A 24,781-nucleotide genomic window follows, 5' to 3' on the forward strand; every position below is an offset into this window, starting at 1 on the left:
TTGTTCCACTCCTCCCAACGCCTTAGAATGTGTAGTAAGGGAGGCGCTCATTCCTCTAGGTATAAGTGGGAACAGGGAATTTCAGCTGATCGTCGGCCAATTTCTTGCTTGAAATATGAATGCTGGGAAGGAAATTGGACTCTTGGAAATAAATCTAATTCAGTGAATTTTACACATACTCGTGGTCTTCAGAGAGGCTCAGGAGATCTCTGAGCATTGCTCATCTTTTAAATGATACTGTGACATCTACAAGAGAGTAGTGGTATTGTACATAAGAAGTAATTTGAAAAAAATTATTCTGTTAATTAAAGAAAGATAACACCACTGGTACTGTTTTAACTTTTAGTTGAAGACATAGCCTGACTGGCAAAAGTCAAACCAAGTGAATAGACTGGAACTGCAATCCCAAGCCCTTTCCTGTACCCAGCCTGGACATTAGCCACCTCAGAATAAGAACCAACACTTGCTGCATTTCCTCTTGAAGATGCTGGGGGCATTTTTAATTGCTGGCTGAAATATGAAGTAGGCTTACGGCTTTATTTTATTTTATAAATCTGGATCACTTTGACATCTTTGACAAGAATTTAGGAGCCACCAGTTAGCACATCAATTGCATGCTGTTTAGACTCAGTTATCTATGACTAGTGGTCCCTTGGCCATCACCCATCTCTCTTTCTGGCCTCCTTCCATAAGGACTGTGATCCAGTGGGGGGAGTAGAGATTGGTATTCCAGTGGTGTTCTGATAAGTGTTTAATATCTGGCTCTCTTGGGGTTGGGTTGCCTTGATCTGTAGAATCTGCCAATTTCCATTGTATATAAACTCCCACCAAGGTTGATTTCAAGTTATCAGTGAGGAGTAAGAAATTGGAAAGAGATGCATATATTTGGCTCTCTAGACTGGGCTAGCCAGCACCAGTACATAATTGCACGTTCTCTTCTCAGGAATTCACAGGTCCCCTGGTTATCCTCAGTTCTCACCCCTACAGCTAGCTTTTCCATTCTTCCATCTCCAACATTTCTTTCCTCCAAAATCTAAACAAATGCCTTGTGATGGTAACCTTATCAAGTGACTGAGTTAAAAATATCCTTATATTATCTAATAACAGTTTGGCAATATATTTCAAGTAAGACCATAGACATTCTCCCTTATTACATACTTAAAAAACCACAGCTTTCATTGATTTATGTTTTTAACTAGTTCTTAGTTGTTGTTTTTTTTTTTTAACTCAATATTCTAAGTTATTTCACTAGATGGTGCTAGACATAGTACAGAATTCGGGCACTGTCAGCTCAGGAATCTGGGAATCCTCTGAGGAAAGCATTTTTTCTTATGCTCAGAGTTGTCATCAAGTTGAAATTGGGATATTCCAATTGACTTTGGTCTTTTCTTTGCTTTTGTCTATGGTATTGGTAAAAGCGCCTCACCAAGACAGATTGCCATTTGCCACTTTCTTTAAGCATTACTTCCTTCAGTGATGGAAAGTGCTTTAAATTTCCTCTGTCATAAAAATTTTCCGCATCTTTGAGCTCTACCACAGGTCACATTTCATTTGGAAAGTGTCTGTACTCTGTCTTGCAACCATTCCCTAGTCCTTGCTTTTTGGATGCCAATATTCTTTGATAATCTGATTTCTGAGCTGTGAAAATATTGGTGAATTATTTCCCATATGATTCACATAAACTTAAATTGTACAAACCTGATTCAGTGTATTTTGTTGAGAGACCTGTAGGCATTTTTACATATTCCTTTCATCAGGTACCTCATCTTTGCATATTTGCCCAGCTTTAGCAGTGTTTCTCTCTATTCTCTGCAGACACGTAAATATAAGGAACCTCTCTTTAGGAAGGATAAAAAACCTTATTGAGCTACATTTTGCCATCTGTGAAATATTCTCCAGATAATTTTAATTAATTAATTAAATTAAAATTTCTTGGTTAGTCTAGCTGAAGTTTTGTCAATTTTTTCCTCAGGATACCAACTTTCATTATTTTTTAAAATTTTGTATTGTTTATCTCATTTATTTCTGCTCTAATATTTATTATTTCATTCCTTGTGCTTGCTCTGGGTTTAGATTGATTATGTTTTCTAGTTTTCTAAGATAGAATTTGGGCTATTTAATTTGAGAACTCCTCCTCCTCTTTCTTCTCTTCCTCTTCTTCCTCCTTTTACTTCTTCTACTTTTCCTGTAAGCAGTTTGCAACATATCACATAAGTTTTGGTATGTTGAAGGTTTTTTCCATTACCTCAAAGTATTTCCTAATTTATCTTTTGATTTTTTTGTCTAATCTATTTCATTGTTTATTTTTTCTGATATTTGTGAATTTTCCAAATTTTCTTCCTCTATTGACTTCTAATATCATTTTATTGAGTTTGGAAAGCATACTTTGTATGACTTCAATTATTTCAAATTTATTTAGTTTTTTTTATAGCCTAGAATATGTTCCATCCTGGAGAATGTTCTGTGTGTATTTGAGAAAAGTGTGTATTCTGCAGTTTTTGGTGAAGCATTTTGTAGATGACTGTTAGATCTAGAGGGTTATATTATTATTCCACTCTTCTATTTCCTTATTACCGTCTGTATTTTACCATACAGTATTAAAATAATGTATTAAAGACTCTAACCATTAATATTGAATTGTCCATTTCTTTCAATTTTTGCTTTATGTATTTTGCAACTCTGTTGTTATGTACATATATGTTTATAGTTGTTATATCTTCTTGATTAATTGCTTCCTATCTTATTGTAACATGTCTAGCACAATTTTTTTGCTAGACCCCAGCAGTTCTGGGGTTTGATCTCAGGGCCTCATAGTTGCTAGGCAGGTGATCTACCACTTGAGCCACTCTACCAGACCAACAATTTTTTTTTTATTAAAAGTCTATTTTGTCTGATATTAGCATAGCCACTCCAGATGTCTTTCTGTTACTCTTTGCACACTATATTTTTGTATGTTTAGCTTTCAAATAATTTGTCTTTGGATCTATAGTGTGTGTCTCTTATAGACAGCATATAGTTGGGTCATTACTGAAAGTCCATCCTGACAGTCTCTGCTTTTTAATTGGAGTAGTTAATCAATTTATATGTAATGTTATCACTGATGAGGTAGGACTTACATTTCTATCTTCTATTTTTTTCTATATGTCTAATGTTTTCTTTTTTGTTATTCTTGTATTACTCTATTATTACCTTTTTTGGTATTAAATAAACATTTTCTGTTTATACCCATTTAAATTCCCTTGTCATGTATAGTGTATAAAATTGTATGTATATATGCATAATTTTAAAGTCATTTTGTTAGTGGTTGCTCTGGGATTACAATTAACATACCACTCAAAATAATCTATGTAATGTTATGTGAGACTTCATTCCTATGCACCTATTCTCTTCTCTACCTCTCTTATGTTCTTATCCTACATACTGCATCCTACATATTGAGTTGCCTTCATAAGCCTTGTATCCCCCTTGTCCTCTCCTCTTATAAGATATCTACCTGTCCCTGTTTCAGCTCAATATACCTCCTCTGCGATGCCTTCTCCCATTGCACATTATGCCTTCCTTCATTGTAACAATTCCCTTGTTGTATTAGGCCGTATTTTTCCTCTATCTTCACTATACAATGAGCCCTTTGAGAACTATATTATTTTATCCTTCTATCACCTGGAAAATAACCTTAAAATAATATGTCAGGGAAGTGACTAGATTTCTTCATTTTTTGCAAGTATTTATTGAGTGCTTTTTTTCTTTTTTGAAACAGGGTCTCACTATGTTGTCCAGGCTGCTCTCAAAATTGTGGGTTCAAGTAATCCTCTTGCCTCAACCTTCCAAGAAGCTGGGACCATAGGCCTGAGCCTTCTCATCTGTCTTGATTGCTTTTTCTAATGTAGGTAGTATGTTGAGCGCTGAGGACAGTGTTGTAACCTTTTGGAACTTGTATTCCAGCAGAGGGGAGAATTTTTTTTTTTAATTTAAGACTATCATAAGTGCTATAGGAAAATGAGCTAGGAAATATGATAGAGAATTAGTGGATGGGAGGGTAGGGACTATCTGAGGCAGGGTTTTTATGGAAGGCCTCTCAAAAGTTAAACTGAGCTTGGAAAAAAGAGATAGTGATTATAGAAAGGGTGGAAAGATGGAAGACAGGGTCAAGGGATGTTGACATGGAAAACTTGGTGTATGAAAGAAGTGGAAAAACTGAAGCATAGTATTAGGGGTATAGGAAAGTACAGATGAGGTTAGAGACATAAGTGGTGTCAATTCTGAGGAGCCTTTTACCAAAGTTGATCATAACCCTGGGTTTCATTGTCTCTGCAAACTTTGGTGGGTGTTAACAAGGTGAGTGATGTGATCTGATTTACATATTGAAAATGTCATTTTGATTACTGTGTGAGAATTGATTGAGAGGAGCAAGGTGAGATCACTTAGTAAGCTACTGCAGTTATGCAGCTAAGAGAAGATGGTGGCTTTGGCAAGGGAGGGGTGGGATTGAAGTACCTAGTACCCAGTTGCCAATAATATCTCCACCCTGAACTAAAATGGTGATTCTATCTTTTGAAGTCAATGTGACAGGTTGACTTTACAGGGATATAATGCAGGTGATGGTTGGATGGATGGATAGGTAGAAGGAAACAAGGTAGGTAGGTTGACTTGAGGGAAGGTATGCTTTAAATCCCTCCATTATCAACATTTTTAAGTAGGACTTTAAAATGGGATGAGGAAATGGCCAGATATGTATTCTTGTGAACATTTTTTTTCTCTAGGGTCTTATATCTCACCGTATTGTAGCTATATTGTGCATAGGCAGTTATAAAGACTGTGTATATGCATTTGTGTAACTGGTTTTAGATTTTATTTTAAATTTAGTCTTATTTCTTAAAAGGTTGAGGACACTACCTTACCACTGATTTTTTCCTAAGGTATCTTGCCTTCCATATCTGTGTGTTCCACATTCACAGATTCATACAACCATGGATCTGAAATAGTCAGGAAAGAAATCCAGACTGTTACAAAAAGCAAAACTTGAGTTATCTGGGTGCTGGGTGCTATGCTGAATTCATGTGAATGAAGTGATATGTAGACATTGAATTAGGTATTAGAAATAATCTAGGAGCAATTTAAAGAATTCACAAGGATTTGTGTAGGTTATATGTAAACATTGCATGTATATATATATATATACATATACATATATATATATAGGACTTGAGCATCCACAGATTTTGGCATCTGTGAGGCAGTGTGGTGGTGGTGGGGCTGGATCAATCTTCTGCAGGTATCAAAGGATAATTTTAGTATGTACTCTATAAATATTTGTTAAATTTGAGAAAACTGAATCCAGTCAGAGAACTATCTTCATCTGCTTGGAAACACATACAATTCCTTCCTTCCTTCTTTTTTTCCTTCTTTCTTTCCTTCCCTTCTGCTCCTTTCTTTCTTTGGCTTGCTATTTCTTCTTTCTTCCTGGGATTGGCGGTCTAACATCTAACAGATATCTGAATGTTTTGTTAGCTGTTAGTGAGTCAGGAGACCTTTAAGTTTTGGGCGGAGAATATTTTTTATGTGAACCTATAAATATGTAAGGATCCAGAGTTCCATACTCAGCCCTTCTGCTCTGTGTGAGAGATGTCATCATGCAGGCTACTGTTGAGTGGAAGAGACCCACAGATGAATAGCAGCATTACACGTTTTATTTTCTTCACAATCTTGAAATAGGAAAAAATGTCAACACAGTGTTTCAGTGGAAAATGTTCCACTTATATAGGGTTTCAAAGTTCTTAAATGGGTTTCCCATGCTAATACATAGGATATTTTTAAAAATATACATTGTTTCTAATTTGAAATGGAATCCTTTTGATTTGAGGGCCAATTTGATCATGAAGGGACTGTCTCTGAACAGTTTATACATTTTAACATCCATCTTTCAAGGTTCATTTAGTTATGAAGATGAAACACCCTTCTATGACTGTTCCCATATGCAGAAGCCTCTCCAGAGAACAAACTCCAGATACAGCATTCCCCAGTAACTCCCACTTTCAGGGTGCCCTGGTCTCATACAGAGGGACACAGGTCTCTCAGTCATTCCTGGAAAATTTAATTGTGAAGAATGCAAAGGAAAGGATTCTAACCTAAGTTTCCCCCTTGAATCACAGAAGTGCTCATCATAGGAACCTGAGAGCAGAGGAACCCCAGATTAGAGTGACCATTACCAAGCAATGGACCAGGATCTGAGAGAAGGAGTTCCTAGGATGACACCTGCCTCTGCCCAGGCTGAGTGGGAAGTGCCTGTCTCAATGGAGGCCACTGTGTGTGAAATGAGTGAGCAAAGACAGTTTTGGGTTGCCCTTCCTATTCTTACTTGGTATGCTATTTATAGAAGAAGGCAACACCAATCATTTTTGTAATAAGAGATTTTTTGTACTTTTCTCAATGGCCTGTATAGAGCCTGCTTAGGATAGCAAAGGAAGGTGGAAGGGATGGAATAAGGTATGCCTAGTATTTTAGTTGGCTTTTCTTACTATAACAAAATACCTGGTGCTGGGTTCTTTATAAAGAAGTTTATTTAGCTCAAAGTTTTGGAGACTGAAAGTTTAAAATTGGGTGGCTGATCTATTGGGCTTCTAGTGAAAGCCCCCTGGTGTTTGATTACATGATGGAAAAGTAGAAAGACAGCCATATGCAGGAAACCATATGCATATATATATATATATATATATATATATATATATATATATATATATATATGCAAGGAAGCAAGAGACCAAGGAGGGTCCAGGTTTGCTCTTTTTATAACAATCTGCTCTCATAGGAGCCAATCCATTCCCATGACACCTGAACCACCTCTGGAAGATAGGATTAATCCATCTATGAGAGTGAAACTTCCACAGTCTGATTACCTTCTGCTAACTCCCATATCTTAAAGGTTCTACAACCTCAACACACCCCCACTGGGGTCTCAGCTTCTAGCATCTGAACCTTTGGGAGACAAACCAAACCCAAACCATAGCACCTCAGGATGGGAAAATAGTCATTTTCCCTTTGTTTCATTTGGTAACACCTACTTCATCCTTAGAACAATTATTGTTCATCTCTTTAAAATGGAAATATCCTGTAGTTCACTAAAAATTGCTTGGTAAATACCCTACAATGTAGTCAGGCAAATGTAAAACAACTAAAGAAATAAAAACAAACAAAATTTTGGGAGCGCATTAAAGAGTGTGCTTCTATCTAGTGATTTCAAGAAATAGAGAATGATGGTGATCAGCAGTATGTGTAAAACCAAAGTAGTACCTATGTTACCTAGATGTCTCATCCTGAAGCATCTGGGCCATGTCTTGCATTCCCCACAAGGTTTACAGCATGGGACATACTCCTTGACCTGATGATGAATGAGGAGTTCCCCAAATGTGTCCTCCTGCTTCAGGGCAGAGACAGGTTATAGAATGACCTCCCTTTCTTTCCTGTTTGCGTCCCCAGTGCAATGCCAGGTCTCTCTCCACCCCCATGACCATCTGGAAGCACATGGAGGGAGGCATGCCAGCAAAGCTTTTACAGTGTTTATGGTACCAGCTGCTTCCTTGGCATCCAGTGAAGTTTCTCTAGCTTTTGTTTGGGATTTTCTTAGTGCCCATGCTAATTTCTTCAAGATCATAAAAGGATGAGGTATTTCTACATCTGCAACCACCAAGGCTTGCTTGGTGGAAAACGATTATAATTGCTTGGTTTCCTCTGTAGGAAGCCAAAGGAACTGGTACGTAGCACTTTATAAAGTGTCCTCACACCCAATGCTCACTGGAGTCCCTAGGCAAGCCCAGGAAATGAATACCACTCATACTACGCTCACAAAACCTAAATAAGTTGACCATCCCAGGGCAACTTAACTAGTAGGTATCAGAGTCATAACTCAAACTCAGGAGTTTTTGAAATTAATATACTTTATTATAGCAATTTTAGATTCATGCAAAATTAAATGAGAGTTCCCATATTCCCCTTGCCCTGCCCCACATTCACAGCCACCCCTATCATCAACATTCCACGCTGTATTGGTATATTTGTTGCAACTGATGAACCTACATTAACATATCATTATCACCCAAATCCCATACTTTGCATTAAGGTTTGCTGTTTGTGGTAAGTTGTGTGGGTTTGATAAATGCGTAATGATGTATCCACCGTTGCAATGTCATATATACTAGTTTCACTGAACTAAAATCCTGTGTTCTATGTATTTATTCCTCCATCCCTCCTCTCAAATTCCTGGTAACCAGTTTTTTTCTTCCACTATCTCCATAGTTTTACCTTTCCTAGCATGTCATATAGTTGGAATTATATAGTATTTTCTAGGAGTTTCATAGTTTTGTGTTTTATACTTAAGTCTATGATCCACTTTGAGTTACTTTTGTGACGAGTATAAAGTCTGTCCTTAAATTCTTTGTTGTTATTTTTTTTGCTTGCTATTGCTCATCCTCCCAACCTCCACACTATTAGTTGAAAGGACTATCTTTGATTCCTTCTCAAAAATCATTTGACTATATTGATGTGGTCTTTTTGTCCCGATCCATCGATCTATTTGTCTGTTCATTCATGAAGACCACATGTTCTTGATTTTTGTAGTTTTATAGTAAGTCCTAAAGTTAAGAAGTTTTAGATCCCCAGCTTTGTTATTTTCCTTTAATACTGAGTTGACTATTCTAGTTTTTTTGCCTCTTTATATAACATTTAGAATCAGTTTGTAAGTGTTCACAAAATAACTTGCTGGGATTTTGATTGCAATTTCAGCATATTTCTTGGTTGAGTTGGAAAGAACTGCCATCAGGACAGTATTGAGTCTTCTTATCCATAAACATAGAATATTTTTATGCTTATTTAGCTTTTTGATATCTTTTATCAGAGTTTTATAGTTTTTCTTATATAGATCAGGTACATACTTTGTCATATCTATACCTATTTTATTTTGAGGGGTGATAATGTATTATTTTTTTTTGGTAGTGGTACTGGGGTTTGAACTCAGGGCCTCATGCTTGCTAGGCAGGTGCGTTACCACTTGAACCACTCCACCAGCCCTGTTGTGTGTTGAGCATTTTTGAGATAGGGTCTCATGAACTATTTGCTGGGGCTGACTTCTAACCATGATCCTCCTGTTTTCTGCCTCCTGAGTAGCTAGGATTACAGGCATGAGTTCTGGCATCTGGCAATGTTTTTAATTTCAGATTCCACATTTTTATTACAGGTACATAAAAAGTGATTGGCTTTTGTATTTTACCATTTTGCTACAATCACTTATTAGTTCTAGGCCATTTTTGAAGATTATTTGGGAATTTTCTACAGGGAAAATCATGTTGCTTATAAACAAAGTCAGTTTTGTTTTATTCTTCCTAATCTAGATGCCTTTTATTGCCTTTTATTTCATTTTATTGTGTTATTGAATATACTTCCAGTATAATGCTAAAAAGCAGAGATGTGAACAGACATCTTTGATTCATTCCTGATCTTTGTGAGAAAGCTTTGAGTTTCTCACAATTAAGTATAAAGTTAGTTGTAGATTTTTGTGGATGTTATTTGTCAAGTTAATGAAGCTCCCTTATATTCCTAGCTACCTAAGTTTCTTTTCTTTATTTTTTTTTAATCATGAATGGTTTTTGGATTTTGTCCATTGTTTTTTCTATGTCTAGATAGTCATGTGATTTTTCTTTATTAGTCTTATCAATGTGATGGATTACACTAATTGATTATAAAATATTGAACCACTCTTGCATATCTGTTATAAATCACATTTAGTCCTGGTGTATGAATGGGTTATCTGGAGAGTGAGAATGAGCCTGCTGTAAAAGCCAGTTTGGCCAGAAGTCTCTCACAGTTCCCTGTTTCTCAACACATTCTGCCCTGCACCACCTTGTGACTCTGCCAGTACGAAGAACATCACCAGATACATCTCTCGCCCTTGAGACCATGAACTAAAATAAAACTCTTTTCTTTATAAATTATCCAATCTGAGGTATTGTGTTATTAGCAAGATAAAATGGACAGAAGGACTAAAAAATTATGCCAGCAGTGGGGCCATTGCTGATAAAGAAGACCTGAAATTGTGGAAGTAGTTTTGGAACTGGGTAGTGAGTAGATGATGGAACAGTTTTGAAGTAAATTACTGTGAGTGGAGCATCATTGATGATTCTGGTGAGGGCTCGAAAGAAGACAAACTAAAAGTCTGAAAGTCTTAGAGATTGGCTTAGTGGTTGCAACCAGAGTGATGATAGAAATATGAACAGGAAAGAATATGCTGACAAGGTCTTACGGGAAATGGGAGAAAAGGCCATCCTTGTCACACAGGAGCAAAGAACTTGGCTGCATTGTATCTCTGCCCTAGGGCTTTGTGGAAGGTCAGATTAAAGAGAAAAAATTCTTTGCAGAAGAGATATCTAAGCAACAAAATATTCAGGCTGCTGAATGGCTGCTTTTGACCACTTTCAATATGACTAGGGGTCAAATGGAAGGAGATCAGAAAGATTTGGGAAATTTGCAGCCTGAATCACATAAAGAATGAAAAAGAGAAAACATATTTGGGAGAAAAAAAAATCAAGGTGTGGCCCAGTGGTTTCTTTTTAAAGAAAATTAACACAGATAAAAAGAATACAGGTGCTATACATCAATGATAAAGAGATTCAGAGGGCAACTTAGAAATCTGCAAGGCTGCCTTTTATCACAGACCAAGAGAATGAAAAGGTCAGAATGGTTGGGGGAAAATGGGCTGAGGATGCTCTCTATGAGCTCACAACAAGTGTTCCCTTGTACCTTTGCTTCCACCATCCTGGCACAGTGTTCCACAGTTGCTCCAGCTGTGGCTCTTTAAAACCCAGATGTGGATCATGCCACTACTCTGAGAAAAGCGACATCCTCATAGTGCCAATTCTGCAGGTGTTCACAATGCAAGAACTATGAGGTTATGGAGGCTTCCATGAAGATTTCAAAAGAAAGCTTGGCATATCAGGCAAAGGCTGAAGGGGCTGAGGGGGCAATGCCTAATGAAATCAGGAGAGTGGTACTGCCACCAACACCTAAGAACTACAGAGATACCAGCATATAGTACTTAACTGAGAGCCGTTGTCATGAGACTCCAGGCAGAAAGAGTTTAAGCATGGCCTGAGTCCAGCACAGCCATGGGTGTGGGTGGGGCTGCTTAAGACCTGCGTGTGCGTGTGTGTGTGTGTGTGTGTGTGTGTGTGGTGGGGCACAACATTTGCCTTTGTGTCCACAGGATGCAGACGTGGGGACTCTCAAACTTGCTTTGACCAGTCACTCTTTGCTACTTGTCTATTCCTTTCTTCTGGAATGGGAATTCACCCTATGCCTGTCCCACATCTTGGTTTTGATTTTACAGGCTCAAACTTGGGAGATGTTTTCCTTGAGTCTCAGATGAGACTTTAGTTTGGCTTTTGGTTTGATGCTAGAATGAGTGAAGACTTTGGAGCTGTTTGGATGAATTGATGGTGTTTTGTATGTGAGAAGGACATAAGTTTCAGAGAATGAAGGAGAGAATTCTATGGTTTGAATATTGTTTATCCCTTCTGAAAAAATGTTGGAATTTAATCCTGATAATGAGATATTAAGAGATGAGACCAGATGGGACTTTTAAGGTAACTGGGGCAGTGGAGAGGGTGAGGCAAGATGGTGGATTAGGAGCAGCCTCCATTTGACTCCCTAAGCAGGAATAGTCAAGGTAACAAAGGAGAGACTATATTCTGAAGAGAGAAAGAGAGGGAGAGCTTTGGTATCACAAAAGAGATGACAGACAGCTGGAAAGTATGAAGAAACAGGAAGGCACAGAGAAAATGAAAACCAGTCTCTAACTCCAATCCTGGCTCTTGAGGGGAGCAGGGAAGTTGAAGACAAAACCACAAGGTAAACCAGATGGCTATGGTGACAGACTGGCAATATTAGCTGCAGGAAACATTCACACATCCCACAAGTCTTAATCCCAGTGCAGGGATATGGTATGAATGTGAGTGGTCCTGCATGGCAGGCTAACTTCAGAGAAGAAAGACATTTTATTTCTCTCCTTATCTTTGACAGCTATTGTGAGAAACCATCTTAAGAAATGGCCTATTGTTTCAGAATGAGATACTCTGGGGGCTTGACAAAAGGGAATAATCACAGTTCAGGGAGTCTTGGAATGTGCTACCACAGTGCCTGGTGGGAAACTGTGATGACAGGTGGCTGTGGAGAGGGAGAGGGTCTGACATGGACCCACTGAGAAATTTAAGCAGTGGGGAGCTTATGCAGTCAGGTGTTAGTGGCCAGTGTCCCTGTCCTCCTTGGGGAGGAGGGAGTCTCATCCCTTGAGGATTGTTGTGGAAACAAGGCACCAAGCTTATGGCTGGTGGAGTGCTTGACCTCTTGTATCTGCCTTTCAGCTATGCATGTTTGCTGCCAGGTGGGACTGAGAACTCTGAGCCCAGGACCCACAGATCACATGATTTCCCCCATCCTCCTACTTTTCACATGGTGGTGATCTGCTGGGCAGGGGTTGAAAGCACCGAGCTTGCAGTCAGTGTTCCCAAAGTCCCTCAGATCTCCCCAACAGTCCAGAACTCAGCACTTTGTTTGCTCTCCTCACTCACTGACACATTTGGGGGATGCCCCTAGGTTTTGAAACTTGCTGCCCTGGGGAGTACAAAACAGAAGGTTTATGGGAACCTGCCTGTTCTGCAGGCTGCAAATTTCATTATGGCCAGCAATGACTCCTGGTACATGAAGAAGGGAAGCTTCTAAAGTAAAAGCAACTCAGAAGTGGACAATTGACTTTTAATCAGCCCTGCCTTAAACAACATACAGCCCTAACCTGTACACTAAGAAATACAAGAGAATCCAGCTGGTTTTTTTCCTCTCAGTAGTGCTGAGTATCAGCTTAGTTGCTCTGAGCAGTGGGAGAATGTTTGACTACGAGCTATACCCACAGTCTACTGGTGAGAAACTGCACCTCTCCATACCACTACACAGTACTGTAGTGAGCACTTCAACTGACTGACTGCAGGAGAATGAAACTTCCAGCCAAAGATTTGGCCTCAGATGCACAAATATCAATGACCACAACAAATAAGAGAAAATTAGGCAATACGTCTTGTCCAAAAGTCAACAACTCCACAATCTTGGATACTAATGACAGTGAAGTGGATGAGATCCAAGACAATTTATAATAGTGATCAAAGAAATTAAAGAAGACATGAATAACTGTCTGAATTAATTCCAAGAGAATACAAATAAACAGCTAAACAAAGTAAGGAAGATAATGCAGGATACAAAAGAGAAATTCAATAAAAAATATATAAATCCTGAAAAAAAATCAAATTTATATTCTGGAAAGGAAAAGCTCAATAAATCAAATAAAACACTCAGTTGAAAGCCATGCCAATAGACTGGATCAAACTGAAGACAGAATGTCAGGGATTGAGGACAGGTAGAACATTCAGATAAATGAAAACAGTAAGAAAATACAAATGGAGCATGTAAAACCTCTGGGATGCTCTTTAAAGAGAAAACCTAAGAATCATGGCCATAGAATGAAAAAAGGTGCAAGTTAAAGTTGTAGAAAGCATATTTAACAAAATAATAGCAGAAAATTTTCAAATCTTATACCTATTTGTAGAGGATATGATCCTACACTTAAAAGACCCTAAAGTATCCATCAAAATCTAATAAACATTTTTAGCAAAGTAGTATACAAAAATCAACACACAAAAATCAGAAACTTATCTATATACCAACAATCAACAGGCTAAGAAAGAAATCAGGCTAAAATTAAACACTTAGCAATAAAGCTAACTGAAGAGATGAAAGACCTCTATATTAAAAAATGTACAACATTGAAGAAAGAAATTGAATAACACACTAGAAGATGGAAAGATCTCCAATATTCATGGAAAGGAAGAATGAATATTGTGAAAATGGCTATACTACAGAAAGCAATCTACAAATTCAATAAAATCCCCATAAAAATTCCAATATCATTCTCCATAGAAATAGAAAAATCAATACTGAAATCCACATGGAAGCATAAAAGGCTCCAAATTGCCAAAACAATCCTGAGAAAAAAGGACAATGCTGGAGGTACCCCAATACCTGATTTCAAACTACAGTCTAATAGTAACAAATGCAGCATGGTACCTGCCAAAAGCAAACATGTAGAATGGTGTAATAGAATAAAAACCCAGAAATAAACCCACACAGCTATAGCCATCTTATTTTTGACAAAGATGTCAAACATATGTTGGAGAAAAGACAGACTCTTCAACAAATGGTATGGGAAAAACTGAATATTCACTTATAGAAGACTGAAACTAGGTCTCCGCCTCTCGCCTTGCACAAAAATCAAAATGGATCAAAGATCTTAATTTAAGACCTGAAACTTTGAAAGTACTCAAGGGAAATATAGGGCAAATACTTCAAGACACAGGCATTGGCAACAACTTTCTGAATAGGATTCTAATTGCTTAGGAAATAAGAGCAAACATTGACAAATAGGATTGCATCAAATTAAAAGGCTTCTGCACATCAAAGGAAACAATTGCATAAATAAAGAGATAATGTACAGAAAGGGGAAGTCCTTTGTAGTTATTCATCAAAGGATTAACATCCAGAACACATAAAGAGCTCAAAAAATTGAACGCCAAAGAAACAAATAATCCAGTTATCAAATGGGCAAATTAATTGAACAGATACTTCTTAAAAGAAGAAATACAAATGGTCAATAAATAAATGAAATGCTCAAAAACCTTAGCCATAAAGGAAATGCAAGTCAATACAGCATTGAGAGTCATCTCACCCCAGTCAGAATGGCAATCGCCAATGATACAAACAACAAATACACTGAAGATGTGGGGAAAGAGGAACACTTATACACTGTTGGTGGGAAAGTAAATTAGTCCAACCACTGTAGAAATCAGGATGGATGCTCCTCAAGAAACTAGAAATAGAAATACCATTTGCTCCTGCTATACCACTCCTGGGCATATACGTGAAGGAAAGCAAGTCAGCATACAATAGAGACACCTGTGTCTGCATGCTTATTGATTGAGGCACTATTTATAATCATTAAACTATGGAATCAGCCTAGATGTTCATCAACTGATGAGTGGATAAAGAAAATGCAACACATACAAATAATATTATTCAGCTATAAAGAAAAACAAATTATGTAATTCAAAGGAAAGTGGATGGAAAGGGAGATCATCATGTCAAGTGAAATAATTCAGACTGAGAAAGACAAATATGTTTTCCCTCATATGTGGATCTAGACTTAAAAATAATGACCTGAGTGTAAAGGGGGACTATTTGCGGGAGGAACCAGTGGCGGGGGCGGGGGGAGAAAGGAGAGCATAGGGTAGGCTGAAAATGATTGAAATACTCTATATGCATGTTAAAAAAAAACAGAATAATGAGGCCAGGCATGGAGGCTCATATCTATAATCCCAGTTACTTGGGAGGCAATTATTGAGGAAGATCTCAGTTCAAGCCCAGCCTGCCCAAAAAGTAAACAAGACCCTATCTCAATAAAAAGCTTAGTGTGGTGCTGCACTACTGCCATCCCAGCTACATGGGAGGCATAAGTCAGAGGATGGCCGTGTAGGCCAGACCAGGCAAAAAATATGAGACCCTACCTGAAAAAATTACTGCAGCAAAAAGGGCTGAAAGTGTGGTTCAAGTGTAAAGTGTCTACCTACCAAACCCACAGGCTCTGAGTTCAAGCCCTAGTAATGCCAAGAAAAAACCCAACAAAATAGAATAATTAAACCTATCAAATTTTTAATTCAAGTATGATATATTTGATACATTGTAAGAGCTTTTCTAAATGCCACAATGTACCTCATCCAGCACAGCACAGCAATAAAAATAAAATAAAATAAAATAAAATAGCATTTGTTTCACAGGGATTCGGGGAGTATTCAGTTAGCTAATACATGTAAAACCTTTATTTTATTTTTTTATAAATTTTTGTTAGGATATATTCATTATACAGGGGTGAATTCATAGTGACAATTCCGATTAGACTTGCATTGTAAGTTATTTTCATTGCCCCCATCATATCTCCCCCTCAGCCCCCTCCCCACCCTACTTAAAACAATTGCAAGAGGTTATTTAGCTCTGTTTCATACAGGTATGTGAAGTTCATCAACCATATGCCCTCACCTTAATCACCTTCCTTCACCCTCCCCTTCCATTAGTACCCCACTGCACATACTGTGCATGCTTTACAGTCCTGATTTTTGTTATTAATATTTAAGTTAATGTTCAAAAGCATTTCTCAAGGTATGCCCACTGTGGGTGTGCTTTACTTTGTTCTGTTCAATGCTTTTGAATACTCTCCCTTACCCCTTCACCTCCCTCCTCCCGTTTTTCAACAGTTTTCAATATACATCCTTATGTCCCCTACCTTCACATCTTATGATATGTGATATTACTGATGCTCTTTTCTTTTTCCTCTTCCTCCAAGTTCCCTAGAGTAGTTCCACTGTTACAAACATGTTCTACAGCTGGGTTTGTATATGATCATGCTTGTTTTGTGATATGTTTATCTTTGGATCTGTCTTCCATGTGTGAGAGAAAACATGCATTGTTTGTGTTTCTGATACTGGTTAACTTCACTTAACATGATGTCCTCCAATTGCATCCATTTACCTTCGAATCCCATGTCATTATTCCTTGTGGCTGACTAATACTCCATTGTGCATATGTACCACAGTTTCATGATCCATTCATCAGTTGTAGGAAATCTGGGTTGTTTCCAGAGCTTGGCTATTGTGAATAGTGCTGCGTTGAACATCGGTGTACAGATGTCTCTACTGTATCCTGTCTTATGTTATTTTGGGTAGATGCCCAGCAGTGAAACCTATTAATTTTTTTTAAAGATGTGGAGAACAGCGGTAAGAGAGAGTAATAGTGGAAGTGAATTTGATCAGAGCACTTTATATCCATATAACAATGAAACCCCATTGTACAATTAGTATACTAAAAACATATTCTTTAAAAAAAAAGTGGTGACTAGGACTGCACCTTCATGAATGAACTAATTCTTTCACGTTATTGGTGGGTTAAAGGATTAATGAGCTAATGGATTATCTCAAGCATGGGGCTGCTATAAAAGCCAGTTTGGCTAGGTCTCTCTTTTACTCCCTATTTCTTGCCATGTGATTCCCTGTGCCATCTGAGGACTGTGTCACTAAGAAGCCATCACTGGATGCAGTTCTTCCATCTTGGGTTGGAATCATGAGCCAAGTAGACCTCTCTTATTTATAATTTGCTCAGTTTATGATACCATGTTATTAACTCTGGAATAAGTATTTACCTGGGCCTGGTGCTTTTTGTTTTGAAACTATTATTTATTGATTCAGTCTGTTTAGTCACAATGTCCGTTTCTTTTTTGTGAGTTTTGACAGATTGGTCCACATAATCTAGATTATCTAATTTGTGGATATACAGTTTTCATAATACTTCTTTATCATCTTTTTAATATCTGTGGGTATGTCTACTCTTTCATTTCTAATATTAGCAATTTATGTCTGCTCTCTTTTTCTCTTAGTAAACCTAGCTAGAAGATAATTTATTGATCTTTACAAAGACCCAGCCTTTAAATCTTTTTTAGAAGCTTTTATCTTTTTGAGCTTTTGATCTTCTCTACTGATTTCCTATTTTAATTTCCTTAATTTCAGCTCTGATTTTTATTATCCATTTTCTTCTGCTTATTTTGGGTTTAATTTTTCTCTTCTTTTCCTACTTTGCTATGGTAGAACCAATTCTTAATACTCTCACATGGGTTATCAAGTTTCAACACTTGAATTTTGAAGTGGACACATTCAAATCTAGTAATAGGCAAGATATTTTTTCTCTTCTTATTTCTTTTTTTTCTTGCAGTACTGGGGTTGGAGGCTTGAACTCAGGGCTTCATGTTTGCAAGACAGGTGCTCTACCACTGCACCTCCAACCTTTTTCTCTGGTTATTTTGGAGGCAGGGTCTCACTTTTTGCCCAGTCTGGCCTAGATCACAATCCTCCTATTTTATGCTTCCCACTGTTGCTGGGATGGCAGGCATACTATGCCCAGCTTGTTTCTGTTGAGATGCAATCTCACAAACTTTTTTGGTCAGGCTGGCCTTGAACCACGATCCTCCCAATCTTAGCCTCCCAGATAGCTAGGATTACAGGCATGAATTGCCAGTCTGGTAGATCTTTTTCTTTATCTTTGATTTTCTAAAGTTTGAATAGGTACAGTGCTTTTAACATTAATTCTGCTTACTATTCGTGGGTTTCCTGGATATGTGTTTTGAGCAGCTGCAAAAGTTGCCTCTATTCCTTTCTATCTTTCTTCTCCTCTGGTATCCCCACCATGGGTATGTTGCATATTTTGTTGTTGAACCAGTTGTTGGATATTTTGTTTTGTTATTAATATTTTTTGGCATTTTTCACTTGGTTTTTAATTTTGGAAATTTCTATTTTCTCATCCTAAAGCTCAGCTGTGTTTAGTTTACAGTGAGTCACCAAAGGCAATCTTCTTTTCTATTAAAGTGGTTTTTTTAATCACAAGCATTTCATTAATCCCTTTATAGAATGTTCATCTTTTTTATTACGTGATCCATGTGCTTTGCATGTCTATTTTTTCCATTAAATCCCCTAGCATATTTGCTATATTTAAAATTTTTTCTGAAGTGATAATTTTTCTGCCATATTTGACTATATGTCTCATGCTTATTCAGTTTCATTAAAACATGGGTTTCTTTTTTGCCTTGTAGTATGCCTTGCACTTTTTTCTTAAAAGGAGGACACATGGACTAGATGAAAAAGAACTGTTGTCTTAATGTTAATGGACTTAATTCCCCCATCAAAAGGCACCATTTGACGAACTGGATTAAAAAGGAAGACCCAACAATTTGTTGCTTACAGGAGACCCATCTCACTGATAGAAATAAGCATAGGCTTAGGATAAAAAGCTGGAAGAAGAATTACCAAGCCAATGGCCACTGAAAACAGGCAGTAGTAGCAATACTTATCTCTGACAAAGTAGACTTCAAACCTACATTGGTCAAATTAGATAAAGAAGGACAGTCCATACTAATAAAAAGGAAAATAGACCAAAAGGAAATAACAATTATCAACCTATATGCACCCAATGTCAATGCACCCAATTTCATCAAACATACCCTGAAGGACCTAAAAGAATATATTAACTCCAACACAGTGGTTGTGGGAGACTTTAACACCCCATTATCATCAATAGATAGGTCATCCAAACAAAAAATCAATAAAGAAATCCTAGATCTAAAATATACCATAGATCAAATGGACCTAGTCAATGTCTATAGAACATTTCATCCAACTTCTACACAGTATACATTCTTCTCAGCAGCCCACAGAACCTTCTCCAAAACAGATCATATCCTAGGGCACAAAGCAAGCCTCACCAAGTATAAGAAAATAGAAATTATACCATTCATTCTATCTGATCACAATGCACTAAAACTAGAACTCAACAACAAAAGTAAAGAGAAAAAACATGCAAACAGCTGGAAACTGAATAACTCATTGCTTAATGAACAATGGATCATTGATGAAATAAAACAGGAAATTAAAAAGTTCCTGGAAGTCAATAAAAATGAAAACACAATCTACCAGAACCTATGGGACACAGCAAAGGCAGTCCTGAGAGGAAAGTTTATAGCCATGAGTGCATGTATTAAAAAGACCGAAAGATCTCAAATCAATGACATCTCAAACTCCTAGAAAAACAAGAACAAGCAAATCCTAAAACAAATAGGAGAGAAATAATAAAAATAAGAACTGAAATCAATGAACTAGAAACCAGAAAAACCATACAAAGAATTAATGAAACAAAAAGTTGGTTCTTTGAAAAAATAAACAAGATCAATAGACCCTTGGCAAACCTGACTAAAATGAGGAGAGAAAAAACCCAAATGAGTAAAATCAGGAATGCAAAAGGGGAGATAACAACAAACACCATGGAAGTCCAGGAAATCATCAGAGTCTACTTCGAGAACCTATATTCAAATAAATTCAAAAATCTTAAAGAAATGGACAGATTTCTAGATATTTTTGATCATCCAAGAGGACATTAATCACCTGAATAGATCTATAACACAAAATGAAATTGAAGCAGCAATCAAGAGTCTCCCCAAAAAGAAAAGTCCAGGACCTGATAGATTCTCTGCTGAATTCTATCAGACCTTTAAAGAAGAACTGATACCAACCCTCCTTAAACTGTTCCATGAAATAGAAAGGGAAAGAAAGCTGCCTAACACATTTTATGAAGCCAGTATTACACTTATCCCAAAACCAGGCAAAGACATGTCCAAAAAGGAGAACTGTAGGCCAATCTCCTTAATGAACATTGATGCAAAAATCCTCAATAAAATAATGGCAAACCGAATTCAGCAACACATCAATAAGCTCATTCACCATGACCAAGTAGGCTTCATCCCAGGGATGCAGGGGTGGTTCAACATACAAAAATCAGTAAATGTAATAAACCACATTAACAGAAGCAAAGACAAAAACCACTTGATCATCTCAATACATGCAGAAAAAGCCTTTGATAAGATCCAATACCATTTCATGATAAAAGCTCAAGAAAACTAGGAATAGAAGGAAAGTACCTCAATATTATAAAAGCTATATATGACAAACCTACAGCCAGCATTGTACTTAATGGTGAAAAGCTGAAACCATTCCCTCTAAAATCGGGAACAAGACAAGGATGCCCACTATCTCCACTCCTATTCAACATAGTACTGGAATTCCTAGCCAGAGCAATTAGGCAAGAAGAAGGAATAAAAGGAATACAAATAGGTAAAGAAGCTGTCAAAATATCCTTATTTGCAGATGATATGATCCTATACCTTAAAGACCCAAAAACTACTCAAAAGCTCCTAGACACCATCAGTAGCTATAGCAAAGTAGCAGGATATAAAATCAACATAGAAAAATAATTAGCATTTCTATACACTAATAATGAACAAACTGAAAAAGTATATATAAAAACAGTTCCATTTACAGTATCCTCCAAAAAAATCAAATACCTAGGTGTAAACTTAACAAAGGATGTGAAAGACCTCTACAAGGAAAACTATACACTTCTGAAGAAAGAGATTGAGGAAGACTATAGAAAGTGGAGAGATCTCCCATGCTCATGGATTGGTAGAATCAACATAGTAAAAATATCTATACTCCCAAAAGTAATCTACATGTTTAATGCAATTCCCATCAAACTTCCAATGACATTCATCAAAGAGATTGAAAAATCTACCATTAAATTTATATGGAAACACAAGAGGCCACGAATAGCCAAGGCAATACTCAGTCAAAAGAACAATGCAGGAGGTATCACAATACCTGACTTCAAACTATGTTACAAAGCAATAACAATAAAAACATCGTGGTACTGGCACAAAAACAGACATGAAGACCAGTGGAACAGAATTGAGGACCCGGATATGAAGCCACATAACTATAACCAACTTATCTTTGACAAAGGCGCTAAAAATATATGATGGAGAAAAGACAGCCTCTTCAACAAAAACTGCTGGGAAAACTGGTTAACAGTCTGCGAAAAACTGAAACTAAATCCATGTTTATCACCCTATACCAATATTAACTCAAAATGGATCAAGGATCTTAATATCAGACCCCAAATTTTAAAGTTGGTACAGGAAAGAGTAGGAAATACTTTGGAGTTAGTAGGTATAGGCAAGAACTTTCTCAACGAAACCCCAGCAGCACAGCAACTAAGAGATAGCATAGATAAATGGGACCTCATAAAGCTAAAAAGCTTCTGTTCATCAAAAGAAATGGTCTCTAAACTGAAGAGAACACCCACAGAATGGGAGAAAATATTTGCCAGCTACACATCAGATGAAGGACTGATAACCAGAATATATAGGGAACTCAAAAATCTAAACTCTCCCAAAATCAATGAACCAATAAAGAAATGGGCAAGTGAAATAAACAGAACTTTCTCTTTTTTTTTTTTTTTCATTTTTCTTTTATTATTCATATGTGCATACAAGGCTTGGTTTATTTCTCCCCAATGACCCCACCCCCTCCCTTACCACCCACTCCACCCCCTCCCGCTCCCCCCCTCAATACCCAGCAGAAACTATTTTGCCCTTATCTCTAATTTTGTTGTAGAGAGAGTATAAGCAATAATAGGAAGGAACAAGGGGTTTTGCTGGTTGAGATAAGGATAGCTATACAGGGCATTGACTCACATTGATTTCCTGTGCGTGGGTGTTACCTTCTAGGTTAATTCTTTTTAATCTAACCTTTTCTCTAGTTCCTGGTCCCCTTTTCCTATTGGCCTCAGTTGCTTTAAGGTATCTGCTTTAGTTTCTCTGCATTAAGGGCAACAAATGCTAGCTAGTTTTTTAGGTGTCTTACCTATCCTCACCCCTTCCTTGTGTGCTCTCGCTTTTATCATGTGCTCATAGACCAATCCCCTTGTTGTGTTTGCCCTTGATCTAATGTCCACATATGAGGGAGAACATACGATTTTTGGTCTTTTGAGCCAGGCTAACCTCACTCAGAATGATGTTCTCCAATTCCATCCATTTACCAGCGAATGATAACATTTCGTTCTTCTTCATGGCTGCATAAAATTCCATTGTGTATAGATACCACATTTTCTTAATCCATTCGTCAGTGCTGGGGCATCTTGGCTGTTTCCATAACTTGGCTATTGTGAATAGTGCTGCAATAAACATGGATGTGCAGGTGCCTCTGGAGTAACAGTCTTTTGGGTATATCCCCAAGAGTGGTATTGCTGGATCAAATGGTAGATCGATGTCCAGCTTTTTAAGTAGCCTCCAAATTTTTTTCCAGAGTGGTTGTACTAGTCTACATTCCCACCAACAGTGTAAGAGGGTTCCTTTTTCCCCGCATCCTCGCCAACACCTGTTGTTGGTGGTGTTGCTGATGATGGCTATTCTAACAGGGGTGAGGTGGAATCTTAGTGTGGTTTTAATTTGCATTTCCTTTATTGCTAGAGATGGTGAGCATTTTTTCATGTGTTTTCTGGCCATTTGAATTTCTTCTTTTGAGAAAGTTCTGTTTAGTTCACCTGCCCATTTCTTTATTGGTTCATTAGTTTTGGGAGAATTTAGTTTTTTAAGTTCCCTGTATATTCTGGTTATCAGTCCTTTGTCTGATGTATAGTTGGCAAATATTTTCTCCCACTCTGTGGGTGTTCTCTTCAGTTTAGAGACCATTTCTTTTGATGAACAGAAGCTTTTTAGTTTTATGAGGTCCCATTTATCTATGCTATCTCTTAGTTGCTGTGCTGCTGGGGTTTCATTGAGAAAGTTCTTACCTATACCTACTAACTCCAGAGTATTTCCTACTCTTTCTTGTATCAACTTAAGAGTTTGGGGTCTGATATTCAGATCCTTGATCCATTTTGAGTTAATCTTGGTATAGGGTGATATACATGGATCTAGTTTCAGTTTTTTGCAGACTGCTAACCAGTTTTCCCAGCAATTTTTGTTGAAGAGGCTGCTATTTCTCCATCGTATATTTTTAGCTCCTTTGTCAAAGATAAGTTGCTTATAGTTGTGTGGCTTCATATCTGGATCCTCTATTCTGTTCCACTGGTCTTCATGTCTGTTTTTGTGCCAGTACCATGCTGTTTTTATTATTATTGCTTTGTAATATAGTTTGAAGTCAGGTATTGTGATACCTCCTGCATTGTTCTTTTGACTGAGTATTGCCTTGGCTATTCGTGGCCTCTTGTGTTTCCATATAAATTTAACAGTAGATTTTTCAATCTCTTTGATGAATGTCATTGGAATTTTGATGGGAATTGCATTAAACATGTAGATTACTTTTGGGAGTATAGACATTTTTACTATGTTGATTCTACCAATCCATGAGCATGGGAGATCTCTCCACTTTCTATAGTCTTCCTCAATCTCTTTCTTCAGAAGTGTATAGTTTTCCTTGTAGAGGTCTTTCACATCTTTTGTTAGGTTTACACCTAGGTATTTGATTTTTTTTGAGGCTATTGTAAATGGAATTGTTTTCATACATTCTTTTTCCGTTTGCTCATTGTTAGTGTATAGAAATGCTAATGATTTTTCTATGTTGATTTTATATCCTGCTACCTTGCTATAGCTATTGATGATGTCTAGAAGCTTCTGAGTAGAGTTTTTTGGGTCTTTAAGGTATAGGATCATGTCGTCTGCAAATAGGGATATTTTGACAGTTTCTTTACCTATTTGTATTCCTTTTATTCCTTCTTCTTGCCTAATTGCTCTGGCTAGGAATTCCAGTACTATGTTGAATAGGAGTGGAGATAGTGGGCATCCTTGTCTGGTTCCTGATTTTAGAGGGAATGGTTTTAATTTTTCTCCGTTAAGTATAATGCTGGCTGTAGGTTTGTCATATATAGCTTTTATAATGTTGAGGAACTTTCCTTCTATTCCTAGTTTTCTTAGAGCTTTTATCATGAAATGATGTTGGATCTTATCAAAGGCTTTTTCTGCATCTATTGAGATGATCAAGTGGTTTTTGTCTTTGCTTCTGGTAATGTGGTTTATTACGTTTATTGATTTTCGTATGTTGAACCACCCCTGCATCCCTGGGATGAAGCCTACCTGGTCGTGGTGAATAATCTTTTTGATGTGTTGCTGAATTCGATTTGCCATTATTTTGTTGAGGATTTTTGCATCAATGTTCATTAAGGAGATTGGCCTATAGTTCTCCTTTTTGGAGGTGTCTTTGCCTGGTTTTGGGAT

This window comes from Castor canadensis, chromosome 13 (genome assembly GCF_047511655.1).
Source record: "Castor canadensis chromosome 13, mCasCan1.hap1v2, whole genome shotgun sequence".
Classification (NCBI taxonomy): Eukaryota; Metazoa; Chordata; class Mammalia; order Rodentia; family Castoridae; genus Castor; species Castor canadensis.